The sequence below is a fragment of the Hyla sarda genome, chromosome 3 (genome assembly GCF_029499605.1).
Source record: "Hyla sarda isolate aHylSar1 chromosome 3, aHylSar1.hap1, whole genome shotgun sequence".
In the NCBI taxonomy this organism is placed as follows: domain Eukaryota; kingdom Metazoa; phylum Chordata; class Amphibia; order Anura; family Hylidae; genus Hyla; species Hyla sarda.
In genome coordinates, this window is record NC_079191.1 from 325,420,514 (window position 1) to 325,433,985 (window position 13,472).

Consider the following 13,472-nt stretch of genomic DNA (forward strand, 5'->3'; position numbering starts at 1 on the left):
AGCATTGAATTTATCTGCATACCTTGAGTGCTGGACGAACTTCTTTTTTCCAATTGTGTATCTAGCCGTGGGCGGGACCGGCATGTCCTTGCACAGGTGATACAGTGAAGTACGGAAGAGGTGAGCGGTGTATATGTTCACACATTTCCATTCATAATTATGGTCTTACCATTTATGCACGTTTGACCTACCTCTTGTGTTGATATATGTTGTATATATTTTCTGTGTTCTCCATTTTGTCTATATTTGTAAATTTTTCTATTAATATCTCCTCCATCCCTGAAGAACTCAAATTACGTTATGAGAGAAACGCATTGGAAGGAGTCAGAGATTTAGAGTTATTAGAGTTATATGTTTTTATAGTTATCTTGGAGACCATATGACTGTTATAATATCATTCCATACCCCTCCACACTTTAATGCAGGGAGGGCTAATTCAGACTAGGTAGGGAAAGAATTCTTGGGTGGTCAGCAGGGACGGTCACTTATCCTGAAGGTAATATAGCTTGGTAAATATTACCCAATTTATTGCACAGTATCTAATCGTGTACTTCTATTTACTGTACTCTTTATATTGCATATTTTTGTATTCTGATTTTAATGTAGTAGTATAGGTTATGTTTTACCCTATTTGGCTTTTCGGCCTCATTGGCACCCTTATAGAAATTAGTAATAAAAGCAATCAGTTGTACAATATATATTACAATTCTGTTGGTCCTCCAGATTAAGGCTTTCCGTTTACAATAAAACCATGTGTTTGAACAGATTGCTGTGGACAAACCACAAATCTCCTGGAACTATGTCCTTTGCACAGAACAGGCCAAAGTGGAGATATCTGGCCTTAAAGCACAGTGCCAACCAATGACAACCAAACACAGCATGACAGCACGAACACCTCATCACAACTGGAAGAAGGATGATTTGTCTTCACCTTCAGCTAATTTTCCAAAATGTTGACATGGTGTTTTATGTTTTCACAATACATTCATTTATGCAATTGTTCACCGTTTTTGGAATCTTTTCATGCTGTGATTTTTTACTTTTAACTTAGAGGTTAGAAAAATAATAACTGCCAAACTTTCCTGACATGTATAAACACATTTATACTGAATAGTGGAAAAAAAGATCAGTATGAAAAGGGCATAAAAGATGGAAAAAACGTAAATGAGGGCCAATGAGTCAACTATGAACTCCTCTGTCTACCAAAGTATTCCATAGTCAAGTGTGAGGTCATCTATCAGACAGCTAAAACCTGGCTAAAAATGGTCATGCAACAAGAAAATAATTCCAAGCACACTAACACGTGCCTGGATGGCCACTTCTCCATTCCTTGTCTATGTGGCTGCTGAACACTTCCTAGCACTAAACTTGGAAGTTTTTGATGGCCCTATAGAAAAAGTACTCTGATGGGCGCACAAACTTAATTTGAATCATTCATTCCAGGGACAATTATGTTTGTGTTCTTTGTGTTCCTGGAACGGGGGTTCCAGGAGTCAAACTCCCACCAATCTGCTTGTTATCCTCTATCCTTACAACATTCTATTAACACCCAGTCCTGAAGAAAGCAGAGCGAAACACGATGGAGGGTGAGTGGAGGTACACAAGAGGATTCCACTGGGTATCATGCCATCTTCTGTTTAGTGGTTTTCTTGCACATTAATAACTTAAACTTTATCTACTTGTCCTCAGCCAGCACTTTTTGCTAATGCTGTAGTAGATTTAGGAAACAGGAAACAATTGTGTGTATTTAATAAAAATAAATTAAAAAAAACAACAACAAACCTTACGTGTTAAAGTACAGCGTGCATGATAAATGTAGCCTTAATTGTGAAGAAAACTATCTGAAGATAGCTCCAACCTCTTTAATGATATTTTATACAGAAAAAGCACATCATTTTAGATTTCTTTGAATAAATAAAACAAATTGAGAGGGACACTAACCACTTTACTACACTGGTGTATCATGCATTTTTATTCTGGTTTGCTGCCTAAGATCACCACAAATTATACAGCTATACCGAAATGGACGCATTATGATGTAACGGCTGATCACAATGACTGTTTTTACTTAGGTGTGTTATCTGCATATTATCACTACATAGTAACATAATTTACAGAATTTGCACAGAATAGTGGCATTATTTTTATGTATTGTAAAATATTGTAAATAAACCTCATTCTGCCTAAATGTCCCACTAAATTATATATATATATATATGTATATATATATATATATATATATATATATATATATATATATGACAGGGGATGGTGATGTTGAGGCTGGTCAGAGGTGATGACATCACTCAGGGGGCTGAGCTAGAGCTCAATGACATGATCCACCCACAACTCCTGAGTCAGAAGAGTATGATGTGTTGCCTTGGCAGAGAGGGAGAAGCCGAGAAGCTGGAGACAATAACACCGTGAAAAGAAAGGGCTACACAACTTCCTTTCAGGGGTGGATCATGCTAAAGCATGCTGCAGTCACTACAATGTGTGAAAACAGTTATATGTTATATGTCTTGGGGTAATCTTATTTATGTACAATTTTCTGAAACTGGAATACCTCTTTAAAGGGGCTATCCAGGAATAGAAAAACAGAGCTACTGTTTTAAAAACCACTCACTGTCTTTCTCCAGGATGTGGTTCTGCAGCTCAGTTCCATTGAAGTGAATGGAGCCAAGTTGTAAAACCATTGACATTTAGAATTGGTCACTATTGTGACCACTAATTCCTGTTTTACCATCCACCAATTAAAACTTAATCCTCTTAGTGATCAAAATAATCTCCACTACTTCAATTCACAATTTGATTTGTCTGAGTGCAAGACAAGCTTGCTACACATTTGTGACGGTAATGTGGCTGCAGTCCACACACTACCAATTTCCTTCTAAGTGATAGTGGAGTGATTTAAAAACACTACCCATCCGACGTTTCACCACATCAGTGGCTTTGTCAAGGACAAGGGGCAAAAGGCCATTTGCCCCTAGTCCTTGACAAAGCCACTGATGTGGTGAAACGTCAGACGGGTAATTGCGTCAGTGTTTTTAAATCGCTCCACAGTCACTTAGAAGGAAATAGGTAGTGTGTGGACTGCAGCCACATTACCATCACAAATGTGTTGCAAGCTTGTCTAGCACTCAGACAAATCAAATTATCTAGTGCATTGTGGAGATAATTTTAATCACTAAGAGACATTAAAAGTTAAGTTTTAATTGGTTGATGATAAAATAGGAATTAGTGGTCACGATAGTGACCAATTGTAAATGTCAATTAGGATTGTTCCTCCATCCACTGGTCCTTTTGTGTTGAGAAAGTTGTAAAACGACACCCAACCTGGAGACAGACATGGAACTGTTTGTGAAAGAAATTTGCTGTGTTTTTCTATTCCTGGATAACCCCTTTAATACATTACTTATTCACTTTATAATGCAGGCACTGAATGTATGCATAAACGTGCTTAGAGAAAATGATGTGCACGCAATTGTCTATATGTTTATATCTGTCTTGCACATGACTTCAATGCAATTTAAAGTGATTAAAATACATTTGATTCAAAAACATATGAGAAATATTTCAAATTGTTACCTCTGTTTTTTCCCATCAGTTCTAAATAATAATAACATAGCCCATAATAAATATTTCTAACATACATTTACTTCTGAGGATACCTTCTATTTAACTCAATTGTTTTGTTTATACTCATACATACCAGCTATTAAATGGATGACAAAAAATACTAGGAAAACTACACTGTGACCTCAATATGGTAATGTAACTCTTTTCATTAGTGTTGCTAGTGACGGCAGTAAAATATCTCCACCCTTCTTGTCAATAGGACAAGAATGTTGTTTCATCTTACAGATCTATACTGTTCAGTGAGTAAGAGAAAATGCGACACACCTCTTGTTCGTGAAGAATGACAAAGTTCACGAGAGGCATGAAAATGACATGAGAGATGCATTTGTCTTCATCAGTTTACACCTACACAGATGTTTAACTTTCGGGATTTCTGCTTTTCTTCAGAATGTAAAATTTGAGACCTGGCTTCATTCAACAAGAAATCCTTTTCTATGTTTAATAATATTGCCATGGAAAAATGTCCTACATTTGTACAGCTGTTATTATGGTAATATAATTGTGCCATTATAATGCAGCACAGAAACTGTTGTTCAGCAAAGCCTCCCAAGATGCACCTCATGCCCATTTCCACTGGTCTCTTTAGGAGAATAAGTCATTTTTAGGCTATGTTCAAGCAGGCAAATGTCCGCTGACAGAGGCCCCTGACAGTGGAGCGCCGTCGTAGATCCGCTCAGAAATGTCTCATTGATGCAATACATTTCCGTGCACACTCTGCAAAAAAGAATAGATATATCTATTCTTTCTGCGGATTCTGGAACAGGCATTTCCCTTGGCAGAAAATAAATTCAAAAATTTCCGTGCCAGGACCACCACACTCCAAGGATTAAGTGGTTGCCGGTGCCAGGTAAGGAATACCACAAATGCAACGTTAGGGAGAAATTTTACTAAGAATTGACCTGACTAGTCTGAACTTGGCACGGACAGACTTTACTGAGCTAGCCTTGACGTGACTAGACTGACTGACTGACTGGAATTAGGCTAGGCCTTACTTGGGAGCTGATTATCACTGACTTTTGCAACTTCCCTTTGTAGAACCCAATGTGGGTGCTCACCGCCAGGGTGGACTTGTTTTTACTCACTTTACCTATTGCTTGGGCTATGGGGCCCGATGCCTGGATTGATGTCTGGATTGAACCTCCACTCACTTTCCTCTACACAACTCACTACTGACTAGCTAACTCCTCCCCATCTAGACAGACCTGAGAGAGCAGGGCAGGAGGCTCTTATTGGTCATAGTGCTCATTTGATCACCTATGCATCCTCCTTCACAATTACAGTTAAAACTTTCATGACAATAAAAATATAAGTGCATTAACCAATGGAGAATACATTCAAAATAAATTACAAAATAAATGACATTCAAACCTGAAGGTTCAAAAAAAAAAACTTCCAGAGGAGGGACACAGTAAGATGGTGGTGTACCTGTGGCAGCCACGGGTAGTTGGACAGACTGTGGAAATGTACGTGACCTGGGGTGGTTGGATGTATCACTTCATGATGCCAGGGCACCCTCAACCTACACGGTCCGAGAATAAGACAGCTTAAGGAGAAATACACCAATCCCAGGTTACAGATCCCCGATCCCAGGGTACGGATAACTGTCTTTACTGAGGCAGGCGTAGATGTTACAATCCTCATAGCGCACATTAGAGTAGAGGAGATGCAGTGTAACCCTTGGGGACCCAGTAGATTTGCTGTGACTTGTAGTATTGTGTTTGGGATTTTAGGCTTAATGCTGAGGCCTCTCACGCTGACTAGAGTTCTGATAGTGTCCAATTAATGCTACACAGCCAGGGTATGGACGATCACTGTGTGGCCCTTTGACTCACCGGGTATTATGCTCACAATTAGGAATTTCTGAATCCTCCTGGGTGGGGAACACGTGCAGAATGGCAGGGTCACTTGCTTGAAGATATATTTTAGGCTTCCCTTAGATCACCTCACACTCCTGCTGTCACTTCTGCACACTGCAACTCACACTGAGCTGTGCACTAGCCTCAAATAAACTGAAACTAACACTAAACTGAAAAGCTCATCCCCCCCCCTACACTATATATGGCCTAGCTAGAGGGGCCTCCAATTGGGCAATCAGGGTAACATGAGTACTCTGCATCATACCTCCTTACATATATCCACTACAATTCTTAAAGGCACAGTGCAACACAATATAAATTAAAGGGGGTATTCCAGTCCAAAACTTTTTTTTATATATATCAACTGGCTCCGGAAAGTTAAACAGATTTGTAAATTACTTCTATAAAAAAATCTTAACTTTTCCAATAGTTATTAGCTTCTGAAGTTGACTTGCTTTTTTCTGTCTAACTGCTCTCTGCAGACTCACGTCCCGGGAGCTGTGCAGTTCCTATGGGGATATTCTCCCATCATACACAGCTCCCGGGACGTTACATCATCATTGAGCAGTTAGACAGAAAACTTCAGAAGCTAGTAACTATTGGAAGGATTAAGATTTTTTTAATAGAAGTAATTTACAAATCTGTTTAACTTTCCGGAGCCAGTTTATATATATATATATATATATATATATATATATATATAAAAGGTTTTGCCTGTAATACCCCTTTAACAGGCTAAGATCATAACAAATATTAAAGCATCACCTGAGCAGCAGGGCCTTTCAATGTTTACCTGACAGGATGCACTCCGGTACTGGGAAACCACATACCGAGTGGTATATGATTAGAAAGTGTCCTTCTGCTTTAACCCCTTAACGACGCAGGACGTATATTTACGTCCTGCGCCGGCTCCCGCGATCCCGCATCATATCGCGTCGGTCCCGGCGCTAATCAACGGCCGGGACCCGCGGCTAATACCACACATCGCCGATCGCGGCGATGTGCGGTATTAACCCTTTAGAAGTGGCGGTCAAAGCTGACCGCCGCTTCTAAAGTGAAACTGAAAGTATCCCGGCTGCTCAGTCGGGCTGTTCGGGACCGCCGCGGTGAAATCGCGGCGTCCCGAACAGCTGACCGGACACCGGGAGGGCTCTTACCTGCCTCCTCGGTGTCCGATCGACGAATGACTGCTCCGTGCCTGAGATCCAGGCAGGAGTAGTCAAGCGCCGATAATGCTGATCACAGGCGTGTTAATACACGCCTGTGATCAGGATGAGAGATCAGTGTGTGCAGTGTTATAGGTCCCTATGGGACCTATAACACTGCAAAAAAAAAGTTAAAGAAAAGTGTTAATAAAGGTCATTTAACCCCTTCCCTAATAAAAGTTTGAATCACCCCCCTTTTCCCATAAAAAAAATAAAACAGTGTAAAAAAATAAATAAACATATGTGGTATCGCCGCGTGCGTAAATGTCCAAACTATAAAAATATATCATTAATTAAGCCGTACGGTCAATGGCGTACGCGCAAAAAAATTCCAAAGTCCAAAATAGCGTATTTTGGTCACTTTTTATAACATTAAAAAATGAATAAAAAGTGATCAAAAAGTCCGATCAAAACAAAAATCATACCGATAAAAACTTCAGATCACGGCGCAAAAAATGAGTCCTCATACCGTCCCGTACGTGGAAAAATAAAAAAGTTATAGGGGTCAGAAGATGACATTTTTAAACGTATAAATTTTCCTGCATGTAGTTATGATTTTTTCCAGAAGTGCGACAAAATTAAACCTATATAAGTAGGGTATCATTTTAACCGTATGGACCTACAGAATAAAGATAAGGCGTAATTTTTACCAAAATATGCACTGCGTAGAAACGGAAGCCCCCAAAAGTTACAAAATGGCGTTTTTTTTTCGATTTTGTCGCACAATGATTTTTTTTTTCGTTTCGCCGTGCATTTTTGGGTAAAATGACTAATGTCACTGCAAAGTAGAATTGGCGACGCAAAAAATAAGCCATAATATGGATTTTTAGGTGGAAAATTGAAAGGGTTATGATTTTTAAAAGGTAAGAAGGAAAAAACGAAAGTGCAAAAACGGAAAAATCCTGAGTCCTTAAGGGGTTAATCATCAGTGACCAGCTTTAATCTGTTCAGTACAAAATACAAAGTTTTTCCTACACCACCAAAGTAGGGGAAAATTTGCATTCCATAGTGATTAGAGATGAGCGAATTTTTAAAAAATTTGGTTCAGTCTGAATTTATTTGCGGTGAATCGCTATTAAAAATGGCTATTTCTGGCCTACCGAGAGACTCAATAGGGGTGTAGAACACTTTGCCTTGTCCTAACACGCATAGGGAGTGTGCTGTGTTAGTGAAATAATACTGTTATTCAGTATGACATGCAGATTACAGGCATTGCTATTAGAATCACTGCCGTAGAGCGTCTGGATGTGGCAGATTTTTATGTAATTTTTATTTAATTTAATTTGAATTTATTAAAATTTTTGATTACCCATTCTGGTGAACATTGAGCTGGTGGTCCTCCGCCAGGAGAGGTACCACCTATTCCAGCCCCTGCCTGACTGTGAAAGTGCGAATGTTTCATTTAATCAGTTATGGATCATTGCTATCGCTCCAAGCTGTTTCATCGGATTCTTGTGATAATACCCGTAGGTAATATGATGTCAACAACCATAGGGCCTCAATCTTGAAAAGATTTAATCGATTTTTTTAAATTTAACATTTATATTAGATTCCCAAGTTTAATGTCCCGGCGTTTACTTTGAACTAATACTGTATAACCACAAAACCCAATCTAACAAGGAGTCACATGGCAGCACAATGACTGAGCCTAGAGGTGGCAGCAGCAAAAGGAGACCATAATCTGGCAGAATGAAACAGCCTGGAATTGGCGGCAGCAAGAGGAGAACATATAGTGGCTGAATAACACAGCCTGGAGTTGGTGGCAGCATGAGGAGACCATAGGGCCTCACAATCTCTAAGATAAAAATATATACACAGAAAAAACACACAAAAAAAGGGATATGCGCCCCTAGTGTAATATGTCAAATAAATTACTGTAAATGATAAGTGGAATTGCACTCACCATGTAGGGTTGCGCCAAGAGCACAACACCTCAGAGGATGTCAAGTATAAATGTGATGGTAACTTGGATCTGCAGCCGTGGCTTGTCCGGTGTCAGCAGCGCTGGTACGGTGAAAAATGCTTATAAAAATAGAGAAAATTCAAGTTTCTAGGTGCTGATCCAGCAGAGTGAAATAGTACAGACACACAATTATTGTCCTAAAATCAGGTTTATTCGCACAACAGCAACGTGTTTCTGGTCCGTAATGGATCCTTTGTCAGGCAAGGTGCATACACAAAGATGGAAAGACAAACAATAAATATCCTCATGGTGTCCTTACAAAGGGCACATCAATTATGAAATTCACAACCATTTTAGTGTAAAACTTCATTAAAAAGTAGAAACAACACATATGTAAAATAACAAAACTTCAAGAGGACAAAATATTCCCATTGTTATATAACATATTGAATAATCTAGAGCTGTAAATTGTGTATTTTGTAATGTATTTTACTGGTTTAATTATTACAGACTTTTTTCTTTTGGAGTATGCTGCGCTGATGCCATAGCAGGCACAGAGGATCACAGCTGAGGGAAGGTAGCAGTGGTGCCTGAGCGATACATGGCCGTCACGGTGTTCTAAGTGGGTGGGCTTTACATATAAGGAGTACATAGGTAATCTTCCTATTCATTTTCATGGAGTCATGTAGATTCAGTCAAGAGGGGGAGCACTTAAGCTCTATTATAAATGTGTATCTGTTTATACATGGTAGTTGAGAAGGGGCGGGGTTAAGTCCCATTGGGGAGCTGAACTTTATATGAACTGGAGGACAGACATTCACATCAGAGAGGAGCGGGACTGGCTCAAATTGAAGAGACAGATCATTGCTGGTGTAAGATTAAAAGATTAATTTTAAAATTTAAATTACCGTATATACTCGAGTATAAGCTGAGTTTTTTAGTACGATTTTTCGTGCTGAAAATGCCCCCCCTCGGCTTATACTCGAGTGAACTCCGCCTGTCAATCCCTTCATCAGTGGTCTTCAACCTGTGGACCTCCAGATGTTACAAAACTACAACTCCCAGCAAGCCCGGACAGCCGTTGCGTCATCAAGGCAACGTCACTACTCCGGGGACAGGGCCGAAGCATGGAGAAGAGGCCCCCCTGGTGAAAATAGACAGCCTGCAACGACTAACCATCCCCACCGGACGGTCCCTGAAGCATAGATGGCCCGGACCAGCTCACCCTAACGTCCCGCCGAGGGGAGGTGAGTACAAAACAAAAGGGGGGCTGGATGATGACGAAGGCCGCAGTGGTCTTAAACCTGCGGACCTCCAGAGGTTTCAAAACTACAACACCCAATGGCTGTCCGGGCATGCTGGGAGTTGTAGTTTTGAAACCTCTGGACTAAACAGACTACCCTAGTGTAGTAAGAGGCCGTTTATTAACTGATTAACTAAACCCCAAGGACTGAGCCCGGGGTATGAAACCCCTATTGCTTACCCCTAAAATATACCTTTTAGTAGTATGGTTAAAATATAGTGCAATTCCCACAGAAAAAAATGAATTAAAACTGATAACGAAGTGATCCTAGTGTAGCAATAAACCCCGGGTGCCAGCTATCCCAGTGCAAGAGAGAACTGGTAGAGGTAGCCTTACGGAAAATATCCATCTGGATATGGTTCTCATCATCAATATAAATTCTTAAGTCCAAGAAGTTAATACTTCTACCACCAATCTCTGAAGTGAAGGTCATCCCAATGTCATTGTTGATAAATTTGTTGGTAAATTCCTGAAATAACTCACTCGACCCGTCCCATAGAATCAGGACGTCATCTATGTACCGTACGAAAAAAATGTGCTCTGTGTAAAAACTCAACTCATCAGAAAAAACAAAAGTGCTCTCCCACCACCCTAAAAATAATTGTGTGTAATAAAATAATTGTGTGTAAGAATAAATTCCAAAAGTGCTAAAATGAATTTGTTGTTCCTGTGGAAAAGGGTACTCTTGCTTAAGTATCTGGAGACCGCTGCGAGTCCTAACTGATGCCGTATGTTGCTGTAAAGGCTTTCAACGTCCAGACTTGTTAGTATAGTGGTATCTGTGACAGTAATATCCGTCAATTTGAGGACAGTGTCCTTAGTGTCCCGCAGATAGGAAGGAAGAGTAGTGACAAAAGGTGAAGGTACGTGATCCAAATAAAGACTACCACCATGTGTGAGACAGTCATTCCCAGAAACAATAGGTTGCCCCCTGATAGGAATTGTGGACTTGTGCATCTTAGGAAGTGCATAAAAAGTGGCTACAGTGGGACGGGGATTAAACATAAATTGAAATTCATCTTCAGAGATGTATCCTTCATCTCTAGCCTTAACCAGAAGTGTCTTATATTCCTGCAGATAATCAACATTCGGGTCTGACCTCAGCTTTTCGTACTTGGTATGATCCGACAGTAAGGCCATCACCATGTCAATGTACTCTTGTTTATTCATCACAACCGTTGGCGGAGGTATCAGCGCAGGCGCAATAGATCGGATATCGCCGGCGGAGATTGAAGTTCCCCGCAGTCGACATTTGACATGCGCAGTGCTCAGTGATGATACGGATGGTAAACATCGGCATCCCTTGATGACGGAGCATGACGTGGACACGCCGGGCTCCATAGCAGTAGATGTCCTTGGCTTCTCATTGTTGAGTGAGTGATTTTAACAGGTGGAGTTAATTATTGGTAATATCCCCTTGGTAGTCTGTGTGGCAGTGTTTGTTAAGGTGATATTTATTGGAGAGAAGGACGGGGCTCATGTTGATGACATCTGAGGGGTGGGTTATAAATACCCCCTCCCCCATTTTGGCAGCTGCCAGTGCCACCATTGCCTCTCAAGAAAGCCGTGGATGCGGCAAAACATGTAGAGGCGGCAATTGTGTTATATTTTAAGCGATACCAGTGTTATCCTTAATAGATAGCCACTGCAGGGCTATCTAGTTATCAAGATGAGATTGCTCCCTCAAAACGGTTTATTGCTACACTAGGATCACTTGGTTATCAGTTTTAATTCATTTTTTCTGTGGGAATTGCACTATATTTTAACCTAATCTAATAAAAGGTATTATTACCTTATTAGGCCTTGGGGTTTAGTCAATTATTTGAAACCTCTGGAGGTCCGCAGGTTGAAGACCACTGATGAAGGGATTGACAGGCGGTGATCATGAAGGGGGGGGGGGGGGGATGACGACGAAGGCTGCAGTGGTCTTCAACCTGCGGACCTCCAGAGGTTTCAAAACTACAACTCCCAGCATGCCTGGACAGCCAAGTGTGGTATGCACTTATGAGGGCAGAAAAAATGCGCTAAAGTACGCTTAAAAACGTTTTTGTGCACAACACATGCAGTAGACACCAATGCTGCAGCACACAGTCACTGTGTACTATAGCCAAAATTGCACTTTCTCAATCTCACTCCCTTCCCTATCAGTGCTTCTAGGCAGGATTTGTGCTTGAGCTGAATCGCTGCTGTTCTTCTGTGCAACACACTGCTCTCTGATCCTCTCTATAATAGAATAGTGACTGGGAGGTGGATCGCTGCAGTAAGAATGCTTTTCTGTGACAAATAAACTGCTCTCTGTCCAACAGAATGCTGACTAGGAGGTAAATCGCTGCTGGAAAAAGCTTTTCTGTGTAACACACAGGGCTGTCTGTCCCTATCTATCTCTCTGCAGTGTAAGGATGAAGTGACTGGTCAAAATATGGCTGCTGATTATATAGGGATGTGACATCAAAAGGGTGACGGTCTGCTGATAGGCCGCATCCTGCATGTGATTCTGGGTCATCCTGCCTACCCTTGCTCCTGCCTTCCCAGGATTCCTTGTCCCATGTCCTCACATGTGGACCATTTTAGAAGCCCTGGAGCCAGGACTGCACTAAATGGAGTTTAATGAAGTGATTTGGGAGATAGAATCACGGTGATTCACCCATCTCTAATAGTGATTATTCAGACTTAATGAGTTGTATGTGTAATGCAGAACAGGACAAGTCCACCAGTACATAAAGTGCATATTTAAAAACGCTCTCCACTTTTATATTAACTCAGAATTGGCTAATATTAAAATGTTATTTTTTTTTTTTCTTAAAGGGGTACTCCGCTGGAAATGATTATTATTATTATTTTTTTATCAACTGGTGCCAGAAAGTTAAACAGATTTGTAAATTACTTCTATTTAAAAATCTTAATCCTTCCAGTACTTATCAGCTGCTATATGCTCCTCAGGAAGTTATTTTCTTTTTTAATTTTCTTTCAGTCTGACCACAGTGCTCTTTGCTGACATCTCTGTCCATGTCAGGAACAGTCCAGACAGTTCCTAAAATGGACAGAGGTGTCAGCAGAGAGCCTTGTGGTTAGACAGAAAGAAAATTCCTCCCTGTGGAGCATTTAGCAGCTGATAAATACGGGAAAGATACATTTTTTTTTTTTAAATAGAAGTCATTTACAAATCTGAATTCAAATAGAGAAAACTCATATGGTCGCACATCCACAACATGCACAATGATCTAATGCTTCTCAGCAACATATATCAAACTAACAGGTCATTAGTGTACTTCATGATCATGAAGTGCAAGCCCACCAGCCACGTCACGGCCACCTGTAAGTAGTGGGTCCCTAACGTCCCTAGCATAAGATGGTGTAGCACTGGGTGGCGACCACCACCGTCACAACACCAGTATCCACAGGGGGAATGACCCACTGGCAGAGCAGCCCCAATGCCACTCAAACCAGTCCCATGGCCACGCCTCCCCATAGACACAGTGCCATGGCAGCAATGGACGCCGCACAGCACCACACCAGTGTGAACAAGGTGGAAAAGCTCACTTACCATGTGCTCCCAGTAAGACTAG

At 40.8% G+C, this 13,472-nt stretch overlaps 1 long non-coding RNA gene across 1 annotated transcript in view; it reads right to left on the minus strand.

The window, feature by feature from the left end:
• LOC130362566 (uncharacterized) overlaps positions 1 to 13,472 on the minus strand; it is a 34,482-nt gene that overhangs the window by 2,457 nt on the left and 18,553 nt on the right. The window contains exon 2 of the long non-coding RNA XR_008891466.1: positions 8,604 to 8,722. This is a non-coding gene — a long non-coding RNA (uncharacterized LOC130362566). The remainder of the gene's footprint in view (positions 1 to 8,603; positions 8,723 to 13,472) is intronic.